This window comes from Rhea pennata, chromosome 3 (assembly GCF_028389875.1).
Source record: "Rhea pennata isolate bPtePen1 chromosome 3, bPtePen1.pri, whole genome shotgun sequence".
In the NCBI taxonomy this organism is placed as follows: Eukaryota; Metazoa; Chordata; class Aves; order Rheiformes; family Rheidae; genus Rhea; species Rhea pennata.
Window position 1 is genome coordinate 98,017,859 of NC_084665.1, and position 15,525 is coordinate 98,033,383.

The following is a 15,525-nucleotide window of genomic DNA, read 5'->3' on the forward strand; positions in this document are numbered from 1 at the left end:
GACGGTAGAAACGCAGACTGTAACAGCATAAAATGGCAAAGGTGATTAAAACAGCGTGAAAATACCAATGTTTGTGCAGTGGGAAAGATCTGAGTTTAATCAGTTCTTTTCCTTCTTTCTTTCTCTCTATTTTCTGTTATTTGTTTGTAGCTTTTCACAAGTAGCCATGGTCCTGAGCCACAAATTTCTGATAAATTCAGGTCTGCCGATTTGGAGTTATACTTCTGGTCTTTGTCTAGTTTGGTAGCAGCAATGTTTATTTCACTGTTTGGTTTAAAAATTGTCAGTCCTTAGTCTGGAAGCACAAACACTATTTTGCCAGTTAAAAATACATGACAAGTGATGTCCATAAAATGTAAAGGTCATTGCTAACATGAATTGTTTAGTTCTTCTAACCTTCATAGTACAAGTTGCTGAAGGGTAGTGATTACATCCTTCCTGTAAGGTAAAATCTCATGGGATCCAAAAAGATACATGTAGAGCTTGTCTCTTGATAATTGGGTGCATTAGGACGAGCCAGGCTGGATAACAGGCAGATAAAATAGACAGCTGCAGGGCACTTCCCAGGGAGCTGTCTGCATTGCTCGTTCCTGCGAAGCTCCAGCCCTCAGCGTAACATTGGCTTTTAGGGAGTCCACACTCGGGGAGCTCGGATTGCCCACAACTCTTATCTGCCTTTGCAGCAGGTTGCATGCAAGGGAAAGGCTCTTTTACATCAGTGACAGAACTTCAAGGGGAAAGGAGGAGAGCTCTTCTCAAGGAGATAAAAAAGATACTAGAAGATAAAAAGCCCCCAAACAAACCCTAAAAATAAAAAAAAAAGAGTAGCACAAGAGCGATGGAATGAGATTTAATAACAGTTTGTGAAAAATAACTAATTTTCACAAATAGGTCTATTTACTTTTGCAAGACTACTTCTATAAAGTGAAATTAGGCATTGAATAATAATAGCTGCCAATTTCCAAAGAATTAAGCTTTTCCCCAAATAGAAGGCTGTCTCCTCTCTGTGTGTATTACACAGTTAATCAAAATCCATTTCTAGAAATTTTCTTTTTTGATAAGCATTCTTTAAGGTTTGTCTAACTGCATAGGATTAGTTAAGACTACTCAGAAATTGAAAGGAGCCTGTCTAATGATAAACGGTGCTGCTCTTTTCCACACTTAGACAGTGACAGTCTATTCTAGCTTCTTAAGACTGTACCATGCCATGACTGTTCCCTTATAACTGTTCTTTCTGTTCAGTAACTATTTTCCTAATCATGATTCAGCTTTTGAACTTTTAACATTGAAGAAAGAGAAAACAAATGAATCATACAACTACAAACCCAGCAGTCTGAATTCAGCTGTAGGTAACACTGCAGAAGTAATTCTGAAGAAAAGAATTATCGAAGAGTTTGAGGTGAAGAGGGATAAAATTCAATGTAACTTTTCAAAAAAAGATAGATTGTGCCAGACTAACCTCATAATTTCCTTTAAAAATATTTTCTCCTTAGTACCTGGAGATGGAACTTGCTGTCTGGGAAGTACCTTTCAATATATGAAATAATTTTGATTGCATGTGGAAATCCAGTTTGAAGTCTGAGCAATTAGGAAAGCTGTTACTGACCCTTTTTTTTTAATGGAAAATAAGAGAATCAAAGCAATTTGAGATTTCCTAATAGGCAGATGCCATTGGAATGAGAGCCAAGGATGGAATAGGCCCCATTTGCAGTTCAGTTACTTACAGTTTGGAGTATTTTAAGAAAGAAATTTTGTTTTGTTTTTGGAGTAATAAAATATTCTCACCGGTGCTAACTAACAAAAGCATCAAAAGCATCTGTCAAAGGGTCTTTGTAATCTATATCACGACCTGGCCAATAGAATCAGGGAACTTGAATGAGAAACTCAACTTCCAACTTTACAGAAATGTAATCAACCTTAAGATACAAGTCTGATACAAATGAGTTGCATATGAGCGATGTTGACACAGAAGTCACCTGTATTCTAGAATGAAGTAGCAGTCTTATTAAAATATATATATATATTTATGTTTCATTCTGATAGAATTGTTTGTATATGGAAAATTGCAAGGTGAATTTCTAATAATAATATTGACATGGCAGTACGTTAATGTGTTGATATCAACTTGATGAAGATAATTTATAAAATGAATCATATAATTCTTCAAGTATTTTAATGCTAATCAATGCATTAGCTAATAAAACTAAGCGATGTTTAGAAAATCAACATGTTAAAAGTAGACAAGATGGAAAACCACTCAGAAGAGGATGGTTCAGTGGAGCTCCTAGACCTTGTAATGTGTTTCCAGTAGGACATTTTAAGGTAAACAATGAAGCCAGCTCTGGGCTTTGAGCAGTAGATGTGCCACTTGATTTCTGCTAACGTAAGCTTTATTCTGATTGATCAGTGACAAAGCCACCTGGTGAAACAAGTGTTGCACGAGCCCTGCCTAATCTCGTTCTAGTAGGAGGTCAACAGTGATTTGAGCGAGTTTGTTTTCAGAGTAAATCCCAGCCCCAGGCCTTTTTTTGCTGCCAGCAACATGTTTGCAAAGATAAGTATTTTGGCCTTGATATCTAGGCTAGAGTTTCAAGCAATGTGTTAGAAATATGAGGAAGTATCATCACGACAATCTGCAGTGATGTAAGTAGTATGACAGATCTTTACATTATTGGAGAGATTTCTTTGAACTGTGTAGGCCAAATTTAGAAGAGAACTGCTAAAGTTTAAGTAGGAGACTTTGCATCTTCGTATCTTTCTCTAGAATATAATTAGCATCTTTTAGGCCATGTACCTTACAACTTTGATTTATATTATTTTTGAAATTGGACCAGGGCTATATCTGCTCAGAATGGTGTGAAATAGTCAAAGTGCGATGGCGCTAATATAAAGGAATGATCCTCAAGCTTTAGCCTTACTGTATTCTCCTCTAGTATATCATCATATAAAATATATAACAGCAGAGATAACTTTGATCTCATATGTAGTTGGCCAGATTGCAAAGGTCTTGTATAAAGGATGCAATGTATATGAGTCAGATTCTGTGGGAGTAGAAAAGAAATGAAAGTAATAGCAGCTCAGTTTCCCTTGCACCCACTTACGTTCACCTCTGATTTAAGTCCAATGAAGTTGTGTTTTAATGAACCATGCACTCTAGTCTTAAAACACTAATGTAAACTCTTCAAGCTTTGATTAGCAGAGGCAGAAATGTATTAATTTTTAAAAGGGATGTTCTCTGCAGGGAAGCTTTCTGCCAAAGTATATCTTAACGTCCTATTTAAGATGGAAATCTAAACAAGGTGTCAGAGGAAGAAATGAAATAGGATTGTCAGCTAAATTTCAGTAGGAGAGATTATATAATAAAGATTTCCAGTAATATTACATTACAGTGAAGTCCTACTCTAAGAATTACTAATAAAATAATAAAACATTTATTAGATTCAATTATGCATATCTGAAGCCATTTTGTGGAGCTCTTCATCTAACCATAGCTTTTAAATGAGTAAGAGCAGATAGATGCATTAACCCCCTCACCCTCCTCCCAAGCCTTTTTTCCACCACCAGTTTTATTAAATAGAGATCTTTGGTGCTTATTCTAAAAGTCTCTTTTCAGAGTATGGATTCAGACTTAGCTTGATGTGCTCCCCTCTCCATGTGCACAAGCACCTGAGACAGCAGCAGCGGTGCCTTGCAGTCTGCAGCCCTGGGCCACTTCGTCCTGTCCCTTACAGGGTTGGTTTGTCTTGGATTGCTCTGGGTTGTTTTATTGTTCAGAAAAAGGATGACTGTTTAAAAGTAATCTGAGGTTTAATGGCTACCATGACAAGGATTAACTTAAAGCAACTGCTTTCTTCATCACGATATGGAAGATCATATTTAGGAAGGGATTTATTGCCTTTGGGGGAGATGAAAAATACATTTCCCCCCATGATTAGGCAATTATATCTTGCAGTTCGAGGCACAAGTCTGCCTTTGTTTCAATTAGGGTAAAGAATTTTCTTGGTGATTCTTTTATGAAGATTACTATGCCCAATTCAGTTTGAAAATTCCTTAATGGAATATAATTTGTAGCCATCTGTCAGTGGCCTGGTACGGCATAATAACTATCTCCTGTTCTTAAGCATTAATACATTGCTCCTAAGAATCTTTTTCCTAATCCATACAAGTCACTATAATTTACCCTGTATCTGATGATGCTTTAATTGTCTGATCATCTGTGCAGATTATGGATTGGTATTAAAAACAGAGAGATTCATAATGTCTGTCAGAAGCAAGTGACCCTTTCTTTTGCTCCAAATTCAGCTAAGGTTGGTACTTAGAGAAATAAAAAAAGTTGTGTGAACTGAAAATCAATTAAGTATATAGGAACACATGGCAGAAAAAAATGTTTCCTTATAAGACATATTTTTCACCTTTTTATGTAGCTGTAATTATTTATGCTAATTTTAACTAAACTATCTTTCCCTTATACCACACACACACATGCAAGGCTGGCATTTATAAGTGAACTGCAACAAGAGAAACTTGTCAGAAACGAGTTGTAAATACAGTACTAGAAAATACAAGTCTTGTTATGGGAGTTTCTGTTCTCCAGGCCTGTATTTGTATTGTAGCCAGGACTGTATTCTTGCACTGCTGTGTGGAAGCATTATCACATTTTGGGCTTAGCGTGAAGGACTTTTCTCTTGCTACCTGCCTATATTGTCAGAGAATTTGATATAAAGGCCCACTGTTTTCTTTGGGTTGAACTTAAGCCAGATTCTTAGCTGGAAAAATTATCTTACCTCTGAATCCAACAGAGCTGTGCCCGTGCACCAGCTGAAGATCGGGGTGGATTGTAAAGAGTTTCCGTCGTATGGAGTATCTGGGTGCCACGGTCCCTCTGCGGAGCGGAGAGCCCTGCTGGCCGGGAGCCTTCCTCCCTCGCTGCTGGGTGGCAGGCTTTCCTGGTCCCTCGTCCTGCAGTTCCCGGGCTTGGCTCAGGAAGGTGTCTCCTCCTAAAGATTTCGGTGGTGTCACTGTTGAAGTGAAGGGCCAAGTCACCGGCATTTTAGTGCAAGGTCTTAGATGTCTGCTCTGCGGTTTTGAATCAAGTAAGAAATATTCTCTACCTAGAAAGAAAGAAGAATCAGCAGAGGGAAACTCTTTGCTACTTTTTTCAAGAAGCTAAAGGAATAACTAAGGTAATGTTGATCAAACAGAATTTTTATTTTGCTCTGGGCAAAGGTGCTCTGGTGTATTACTCAGGCTGATGCTTCATTTTTTCGGCTCCCTCAGCTGATTTTACACAAACTTAGCTGGCGGGATAGTGATGTGAAAGACAGGTAGAAGCAGCAACAAGTTAAATCAAGCTACTCTTTTGCCTGCTAGCTGTGGAAGCTGCAGCCTTTGAGCTCCAAGCGCTGCCTTTGAGGGGAGGGATGGGGTTAATTTTATTTGAATAACTCGCGTCCCATCTGCTGTTCACTTCACACCATGGCAATAACTGATTTAGAATAAACACCCATGGACTGCGTGCTCACTGTATTGCCGCAGTCATTACCGTTTCGGCTTTTTTTTTTTTTTTTTTTTCCTCAGGTGGGTGTTCGTGGATCATATGAGCTAGATACATTCTGCTGTAAATAGGGAGCAGGGAGGCCACGGTTGTGTCCCTGGAGACAGGTACCGCGTCAGATCTTGCCACGCAGGGTGGCTTCTGCCACAAGTGGCAGAGGCAGGGCTGTGACGAGGAGCTGTGGGCAGGGAGAAGCTCTGCCTGGCTCGTGCCCAGCAGCGGGGCTTCCCTCCTGCCTGAGCGCTTGAGGAGGGTTATCGACCGTACCTAGCGAGCGGCGCTGCAAAAAAGCTGTGCTGCAATCTGAGCGTAAAAATGACAAGTGCTGCAGCGAACAAATGCGGGGCGGGCAGGTCCGCGTGGGGAGGGTGGACTCTCCCTCTCTCTGCTTCTCCCTCTGCCGCTCTTGTGCTGAATGAACAATTGCACTGATGCGTAAGAAAGGAATGAGAACAGTGTTTGGCACTCGTTGTTGTGATTTTGGAGAATAACGAGATTTACTGCTGGTAGAGTTCACGGCAAATCCTGCACACGTGCCTAATGGCACAGTTCTGAGAAATTCCACCGGCTGCAATGCTATTACTCACATATAAAATATCAAGCACATTTGTAAGTATTTGATGGTCTAAGGACCATGTTACATGGATGAAATGGTTCCTTCGAATGTAACGACTGGAAAGTTTCATGGTCAAAAGAAATTCTTAATAGGATTTACCAAATTATCTGGAACACTTCACATTGTCATGTAAATTTGAATGTTTCTTGTAAAAGTGTTTATGGAGGAGAAATAGCACGTGACAGGGCAGTAGCTGATGTTAAGCACTAATTTCAAATCTACCAGACTTTAGACAAGTCATAGAATCACTTGGTGCCTTAGTTCTTCAACAGTAGAAAAGAAGACAAAAGTATTTGCTTAATGAAAGATTGGAGTTGGCAGATACTATGGCAATGAGACATAAATATTCATAAGGTATTCTCACCTTGTTGATCCAAGGACATGTGAGCACAGTAGCCCTCTGAAGTTCAGTAAAGGCATATACAGATTGGGCTCTGCATGAGCCAGCTGGTATCTAGAAGCTGTGTGTGTGTGTGTATATATATATATGTGTGTGTGTGTGTGTGTGTGTGTGTGTGTGTATATATATATATATATATATATATTTTTTTTTTTTTTTAACAAGGCACATCCAAGCTGAGATGGCCTGTTGGCTTGGATGAAGTATCAGATGAAATACTCTTTCTTCAGATCTTGCCTGGATGTCCATAATACATTTGAATGGCACCATATAGACTTACAGCCTTGTTCTACTTTGGTACTGGGATCTTTGTATCACCCTCCCTAGATGAGAGCAAGTGTCTGCAGGAAATGCAGCTATAGATTTATGCATCAAGTAATATTAGCTTGAACTGGAGCATAAAGGAATAGATCCTGACCTCTGTTAGTCTTCTGAAATGAAGAAAAATTCCTGAAAGAATACTACTGAAGAATCCTATCTAAGCTGTGTCCTATCACATACATGTTATTTTGATTTAAATTATATTTGAGGTATTGATAGCTGGTTGTATAAGTGAATTTAAATAACACCATACGTTTACATGTCTCCTTTGATTATATGCCTCTGTATCTTTAAAGGATATTGGATCTTGTAGACACACTTGTGAGACACAATATGAACCATAGGTTAGTGACCTAACTATTATTAAGTGCTGGGTTAGGTTTTAAGGAGAGCTATCACAAACAGATGGAGAAAAATGCTGCAAGAGATTGAGTAACGTACTGAAGAACAAACAGCAAAGCAAAGGTCTTTATAGTTTGTAACCCTTTGGAGCTGCATCTTATATTTGTTTGCATAGTGTCATACTTTGCATCTGTTCACAACTTTATAAACATATGATTAATATTAATTACAATTCATGATAGTCAATGCTAGTCCCAAAAGACTATTTGCTGAGGACAAGTAGCTAAAATGAAAAGACAAGCTCCAGATGAGTTGCTTGCCAAGATAAAATAAATTCATTTTAAAAGAAGGAAATAAAACTTTTGCAAACCTGGCTTACACATTATTCCATCGCTTCCTACAAAAACAAATAACAACAGCACAAAATTCCAAACTTCCCTTTTAAAAAGTCTTCTTCACCAGTTTCAAGGATTTGTTCAACTCCCTAAATGCTGTTGAAAACAGTATGCAGGAGATAATAAATGAGTGATTCAATGCGTTGGCACATTCCTGAAAATGTGAACAGTTGGGACCACAGCTAACAGCAACAGATGGGGAGTTCTCCAGTTTTGAATGTTCAGTAGGAGACCACAGTAATGCTGTCAGATTGCCAAAGAAAACACCAAGCTGGAAGAAATAATTATTAGGTTTGCAGTCTCCTAGACTCTTCAGTCCCCAGACTTGCTGATCAATACCTTCCATTATGTTCTGCTGCAAATCTTCTTATGCATCTGATTATTCGGCCTTCATGATCTTTCCTATGATAGGCAGTGGCAAAACTTGCCTCAGGACATACAGAATCTCTTGGTTTCCTAAAATTTCCTAAAAATTTTCCTAAATTTTTTTTTGGTATATTTGTTTTGGAGATAGGCTGAAGACATTTCACATGAAAGACTCAAATTGGATGGACTGTTTCTGACAGCTTAACAGCAGTCTATGTGGCCATGCTACTTAACTCAGTGCTCCAATCGTGAATGTTCCCAGCAGTTTCATTTATATTTTACCCACTCTGCTTCGTGTCAGACTGTGTGCTAAACACCACATCTCTGTATCAGGCCGCAAGAGAGGGTAACAATGTGGAATGGATTGCAGAGGTTTAACTATTCTATGGACACTCCGCTTTCTGTCACCATGTCAACCAATAGGAATGAAATCCTTAGATCAGTGTCCAGGGGTGACCAAGGCACAGATGACAGCTAGCCAGTTAAAAACCATACTGTGCTGGTGCTAATGAGCTGGAGAAAGCATCAGTTAGGGAGGAGAGGCTGAGATGACACTTCCAACACTTTTTGATCAAAACTTGTGTTTTGATGTTGTGTCTGGCTGTGACACTGAAACCTTATTTTCTCTTAGGTGATCATTTTGCAGCATTCAGGGTAGGATTTTATAGGCAGTGTAGTTAGTGTTGTCTGTGCATGGACCTTGCCCCATGAGCCATGAATCTACCACTTCAAGGCTTCTTAGCCCTGGAGGTAGAACCACAAGTAGAAGTTGTTTGAAACATAAATAAACAAGACAAGTGCAACCCATACATGAAGCAGCACCTTGCAATGCTGCTTATTACAAGGCTCACTAACTGTTTATGGTTTCCAGATGATTGCAAGTTGTCGGTTTTCACTAACAGAATGCAGACAGCTCGGGAGTAGCCAGCTGCAGATAATTAAGGCAGGATTCAGCCCAGATTAATGGAGACCTAGTCAATACTGCTAATCAAGTTTAAAATGCAGTTTAGCTAACCAAATTTAGCTGTCTACATTAAGTGATTTGAACTTCTCCCTAGTCACTACTGACTGTGCTGGCTAGGCCTCCATTGATTATAATGAGAGCTTAGACATAGAGTGCGTCTGTATATATTCCCATGTGAACATCTAAAGGTAAGTGTCTTTGTTTGGAAATGAATTCCACTCTGCCTTTCTGGATCATATTCTGACACAGAATCAGCAGCAATGGTTGATCCCTAATGAAAAAGAAAGGGTCTGCAGCTAGAGCTAATTCTCTTCAGCTTCTTTTCTGGTTCAAGGTTTAGAATATCTGATGTTATGTGAAGCTCCATACATTCTGTAAAAACACCTCATTTAGTAGGAATTGTAAGAAGATTGAGGCAACTGAAAATGGCATTTTTGACTAAATGTTAAAGTGGCTGCTTGTACTTTTTGGCTTAAATATCATTTGAATAGGAAAACTTGAATTTAAGTTTATAAAAATGAAAATCTCAATAACTAGCTCTAGCAAGTCTTCATTTCAACCTATGAAGTTAACAGCAACAATAAGCCTGGATTTGATAGTTTATCAATATCTACATATAAATCTATGTCTATATGTAACTAGATAAAAAAAAAATACATGAATTCCTAACAATTAAATATTGTTATTTTTCCCCTATGGTATTTTGGAAAAACATGATATTAGGTTTAATTGCAGGATTATCATGAAAAGGAAATTCTTTATACTGATCCTTACTTTGTTGGTTAAGTATTCCAAATGGCTAAAATTTATATGAACTCTCCTCTAAAATCTACCATAACTCTATACATAGAGTACATCTCGCGTACCTGGCCCAAAAGCCTCGGAGACTGGTGGGTGCTCTCTGGGTGTGAATTGGTAGAGAAGTGAATTTTGGATCCTCTAGTCCCCTTGTGATGAGCAGAGGGAGACCTACAGGCTACATGTACCTGCCTGACTGCTCAGCTGCTCCTTCCTTCATAGTCATGAGCCTGGGAAGAAATATTTTTCCTTAAAGAGCGTAGAATAAATAGGTATAACAACAGTCAAAAGAAGGAGGATATTTTTATCTTTTTTCTGAGGCACACAGCTTAAGCAATCTTGTACAAGATAGACAGAGGAATTCGGTGGCAGAACAGGGAAATGACTTCTGATACCCTGAATCACAGGGTGCCAACAACATGCTTTTCCTCCAGTGAAAATTTTTCTCTTTCTCCATCAGAATACTTGCTTATCCTGGATAAATAACACGATGTTAATTCCCTGCTGCTTTTTAATATTTCTGCTGTTATGCTGCTGCTGGTCAGGCAAGGAATATCAAATACATGAAAGCACCTCCACATGCCAGTAATGCATTTATTTACTAATCATACTAAAGATAATTACTTTAAATGGGCAAATCTTAGTTCTTCAATTGATGTGCAAAATGAATGATTAATTTCGGATTGCGAAGAAAGTAAAGTACAGGATGAAAATGATCTGAAATCTATATATTCCATAAAGAGTGAGGAAAATAAGCAAGAACACTGCCAATCAGATAATGAGTCTGTAGGAGGTGGAAAATATCAATAAAGAGTCCAGAAAAGCTGATCTAAGCAATGATCTAATGAAGTTCTGTTTTGCAGCATTAGACTGTTTTATTTTAAAGGGACATTGTCAAATAAATAATCTTCAACACAATCATATATTAAGGTCTTTCTAATCTTGTAGAAATGTCCCTAGTTGTACAGGGTTTTTTGTTTGTTTTGAAATCTTTCTCTTTCAAATCTGAAAAGATTGAAACTGCTTATAGGCTGTTATGTCCTTGTTCTTCCTCTAATGTCTGTACAGAAGCCAAGAAATGTTCCCAGACTTTAGTTTTTTTTTTTTTTTTTTTTAAGGAGTCTTAGTAATTTCATTAGGATGAAACCAAATTACTTGCTAGTAGTCAAGTGGGAATTAAATATAATTCAGATATTAGTATTTTAAATAGGCTATAAATTTCTTTCTGAATATTGACTAAACAGTAAGAGAAGTGTTTCATCTAGAAATTTCTAGTTTCAGAAGCACCATGAAAATAAATAAACATGAAAATAAATAAACTTAAAAAATCACATTTTGATTTTTTTTTGTTTGTTTGTTTCATTTAGGGCTTGCTACTGTGACATCTACCAAATGTCTTGAGCTGAAGTTCTATTGCTGCTTCTAAATCCCTGCCTCTCTAACTTTTCCAAGCATCTTTACTTTCTCCCCCCTCTTTTTTTTAATCGTTGCTTCCTAGAGTGTTATCCTTCAGGAAAGGGAGGGGGAGAAAAGAAGTGACCTGGGAAAAATAAATGCTTTTCACTTCAGTTATGACCCTGTTGCAGGAACGTGTGTAATGGTTGCTCATACCAGTTGCTAGCAGGGCTGGAGGCGGCTCTGCTTGCTCCCACCCTTGGCTCTGGACAGCTCCACCCTAGACGGCAGGAACTGGGTGGATACAGTTACTAGGCCCACGGCAAGGTGGGATGGAGATGCTCAGAAACCCATCCTTGGGCTGCGGCCAGGACCCTCCTGGGTGCAGGTCTCATTTGTTCCTCTACCCTGCAGGCCCACGGGTGGCCCCAGCAGTGTGACCGGTGAGACAGCTCCCCTCCTGCACTGAGAAGGTGTAATGCACACCTGCGGTGCTCCTTTCCTTCTTAAACTGGCAGATTGCACCCGCAGGAGCAAAAGGAGATGCACATCGCCACCCTGAGGTGCCCCAGCAGGTCGGCAGGAAGCTGGAGAGCCTTCAGGGCAGCTGGTGGCTGTGGGGATGTGCTACTGCACAGGCTGGCAAGGGGCAGCAAATCAGCAGGGAACTGATCTGTGAGTCTTGTGTGTGAAATCCTAAATTTAATGGCTCACTAAGTCATAGTTTTGTGTCAGGTTAACATATCTTCAAGAAAGCAGTAAGTTTCAAAGACTAAGGGTTATCTTTAACCTGAAAGGCTCGTAAGTGGAAGTCTCTTATACTTGTGCAGGTATTAATCTGAAGCGAGTTTCAGTCTCCCAGACTTGTTGATTCATACATCAAAGCAGGGCTGAGAGGTAAAGGTTTATGACCAAAGGCAGGGTAGGTTAATTGCAAACCAATAAACTGAATCCTAAGTAGTCTGCAATGTGATTTAAGATTTTGGTAATAGTGCTTAATTAATAAAGAAACAGGTTGAATTAGGATCTGCAGAGGAGATTTCCCCCCCCACCACCCTTCCCCAAGCCCCTATGGTAGAACAATAAAGATGATGATTTGCTATGGTTATAAAGAAAAAAAAAAAGATTCTGTTTTACTGAAATTTTTAATAAATCTCTGAGTGCCCTTGCATTTTTTTTGAATAAACATACTATTATTTCTGTTGCAGTTTGGTAAGTATTACTTATTTTCCAAGGTGTTTTAAGTTAGCTAGTGGAACTAGTTATTGAACCAAGATGTGAGGAAAAAAATAAGCTTAATAACTTTCACTTTATAAATATGAATTTCTTCCTCAATTAGCTCTAATTATAACACTTATAATTGAAGCCTCACTACTTACTTTAGATTTCAAGGTCCATCTTGCAGAATCATATTGTGTTTGCTGCATATTCTGCATAATGATACAATCTTGATAAAATCAAGTGGATACTATAGTAATGCAATCTTATTAGAATAAATCTTCATTTTAAGAATAAGAAAAAATTTTACTAATGATCAGTGAATTCCATACAACTTTGGTCTTTTCCATCAGCTTTCAGTTAATATGCAGTTAATATCAGCTTTCCTCTGCTCAAATGAGGCTTTGGAAGGTATAACATGGCTATAAAAATGTGAAGTTCTGCTTTTCATTGAACTAAACTTTCAAAGTTATTTTATAAAACATAATCCCCTCAAGGAGAGGGAAGCTGCTGCCAACCTGCTCTGCGTGGTTGAACTCTAGCCTCCTTGTGTTAGCAGAGAAGGACTTGATCCTTGCTGATCATGGTATGTACTGACATAACTTTAAAAAATATCCCTTACAACAGCTAGAGCACTTCAAAAGTGGTGTTTTCTCCTATTATTCCTGCTTAATTCCTGGTGTATTGCGGGTGGGGGAAAGCAATTATGACCTGAATTCTGTATCTTGACAGCATCTGCATCGGACCAGTTCATGGTACGAGGTCAGGCGCGTGAGACTGCAGGCACAGCACGGTCAGAGGTCATAAACCTCAGTGGCTACGGGTGAGAAATAAGGCTGGTGAGATATTGAGCACAGACTGTCTTTTATCAGTTCCTAAAGTCACCTACTTCTAAAATCGCCAGCGACTTGCAAGCAGTCACTGAAGAGATTGATTAACTGACACAGCTTTAATTTATAGCATTAACAAATAATTAATTTAAGATACGCTGAAAGGAAGGTATATTCTAATGCAGCTTGGCTTTGGCTTCTTTAGATGCTTACACTGTAATTTCTTTTCTTTTCTTTTTTCTCTCCTGAAGGCAATATCTGTAAACATTGATGGAACACTCTTGGTGATTTTTAAAGCAATGGCTTTGACCTCAAGTGGAAATTTGTATTTTTTAGTGCAGCTAAAATCTAAAGTAACTATGAATAAATCAATGCAAAAGAGCTCTAAACTGCTGTGGATATCTATTACTATTTCTTTCTGACTGTAGTCTAATCTATTTTGAAAATATAAATAATGGCTTGTATGGTTTATGTGATAATCTCTCTTTTTTTTTGAATTCAAGAAATATGATATAAAATCAGAAGCTAGATGAAGTAAAGCTTGTAACTCATTCTGTGTCAGTGCAGGGTTGCTCTGTACTGAACAATTATTGAAATTTTGGGTGTTTAAAGGCAGACTGAATAAAAGATGGAGTGCACTCCACTTTCCTTGAGATGGCATTCCCCAGCCAAATAGACCTCAATGTCAGCAATATTTGCTGATTCTTTTATTTTTACACTTTATCTGGATGCCATTACTCCTAATTATACAGACTTTTGCTATTCTAAAGAATTAATCTTCTTTTAAAGAATTTACATGGGCATTAGCGGATGCCAGTTTTTTTTGATAATTAGCTATGCTGTTACTGGTTCCAAATGGATGTACTGTTCAGTCTATAAAGATGAATTAATGAAGTTATACCAAATATTTACAATATATACAAGAAGATAAAAATTCTCAGAGCATTCATTGTAAGACTTGTGTGTCTCCCAAAGCTTTTAGGAACAGTAAACCCCATGTTGCTCAAGGAACTTTGCTCTGTCATTCACAGCCAGTCAGAACCACAGTTCCAGCCTTAGGTCCTTTGTCTCCAGAGCTGAAATCCTGTTCAATTGTGTTTGGAAACTGGCTGATTTCTATGTTCAGAGCAGGCTCGGGGGGAAGACCTTTCTCCTAGCTTGCAGGTGATTCCTAGCTCATGATGCTGCCCTGCAGCCATGCCCCGGCCTGTTCCTGCTCCTGCAGCTAAGCCTGAAGTGCTCGGCTGGTGCCTACAAAGTTCACAGCTCTTCCAGGACGTGGAGTCGAGCACACGCGCCGCTGCTACTGCCTATCACTTTAAAGTGTTTCTTGTAACGCTACTGATGCTTGTAGTTACAGTACATGAACAATTAATCTCAATAGCATTTCTTTAGCCTTTTTAGAAGAATATGTTGCAAGGCAATTTTAGAATCCATACTAAAACAAGATTCATCAAAATTGATTGCTTCTCTTTAATGTATTATGCCAATTATGTTTGCAGACAAGAACATTAGACAGGTTTGAACATGGTCAGTTCTTAACATGCTCAGGTGGGCTGTTTTTTGTCATCTTATTGTCTTCTACTGCTTTTGAATTTCTCGTTTAAGGGTTTATTTCAAAATCTTTCTGGGAATTGAAGTCAACTGTTTTATGATTCTCTGATCTTCTCCCTCTGCACCCCATTTTTTAAAGAAAGTGCTTTACACTTCCCCTTTCCCATCCTTTGGGACTCCTTTGGTTGATATTTGGTAGATTTATGAAAACGTTCATGAGCCCTAAGGAATAAAAATTGTTTGTACTAATTCCTTTTCCTTTGTGCATATGGTGAAGGTCGAAAGGCCCTACTGAATTACATACATTAATTTAGTGAATATTTAACCTCTTTTTTCCTTTTTTGGTTTATTTTCCTACTGACAATTAAACTTAATTTGGTTAAGTCTGAACAAACTGTTTTTGTGAGGACTGAAGCCCAGAATATAAACATTTTTTATGCATCACTTTGTTACTGCTCTTTTCCTGGTTCTTTAACTTTTTAGAGCATGGGACTTCCTTCAGGATTTATAGAAATGTGTTTTTCTCATAGATGAAATAAATCCTATTTGACAGACTGTAATCTTCTTCATCCTCTCTCTCTTTTGCATACCTAAATCTAAGCAGAGAAACAGTCCATTAGAGATACATAAGACTATTTACCCTCAAATGAGGCAAGTGTCTAAGCATCTGGATTAATAGAGAAAGCCATACAAGCATTGGGAGAAAAACTACTAAGTCAAGATTAGGAGCAGTATTGTCTGTTAGGCATGATAACTGACATTGTGCCTTTTT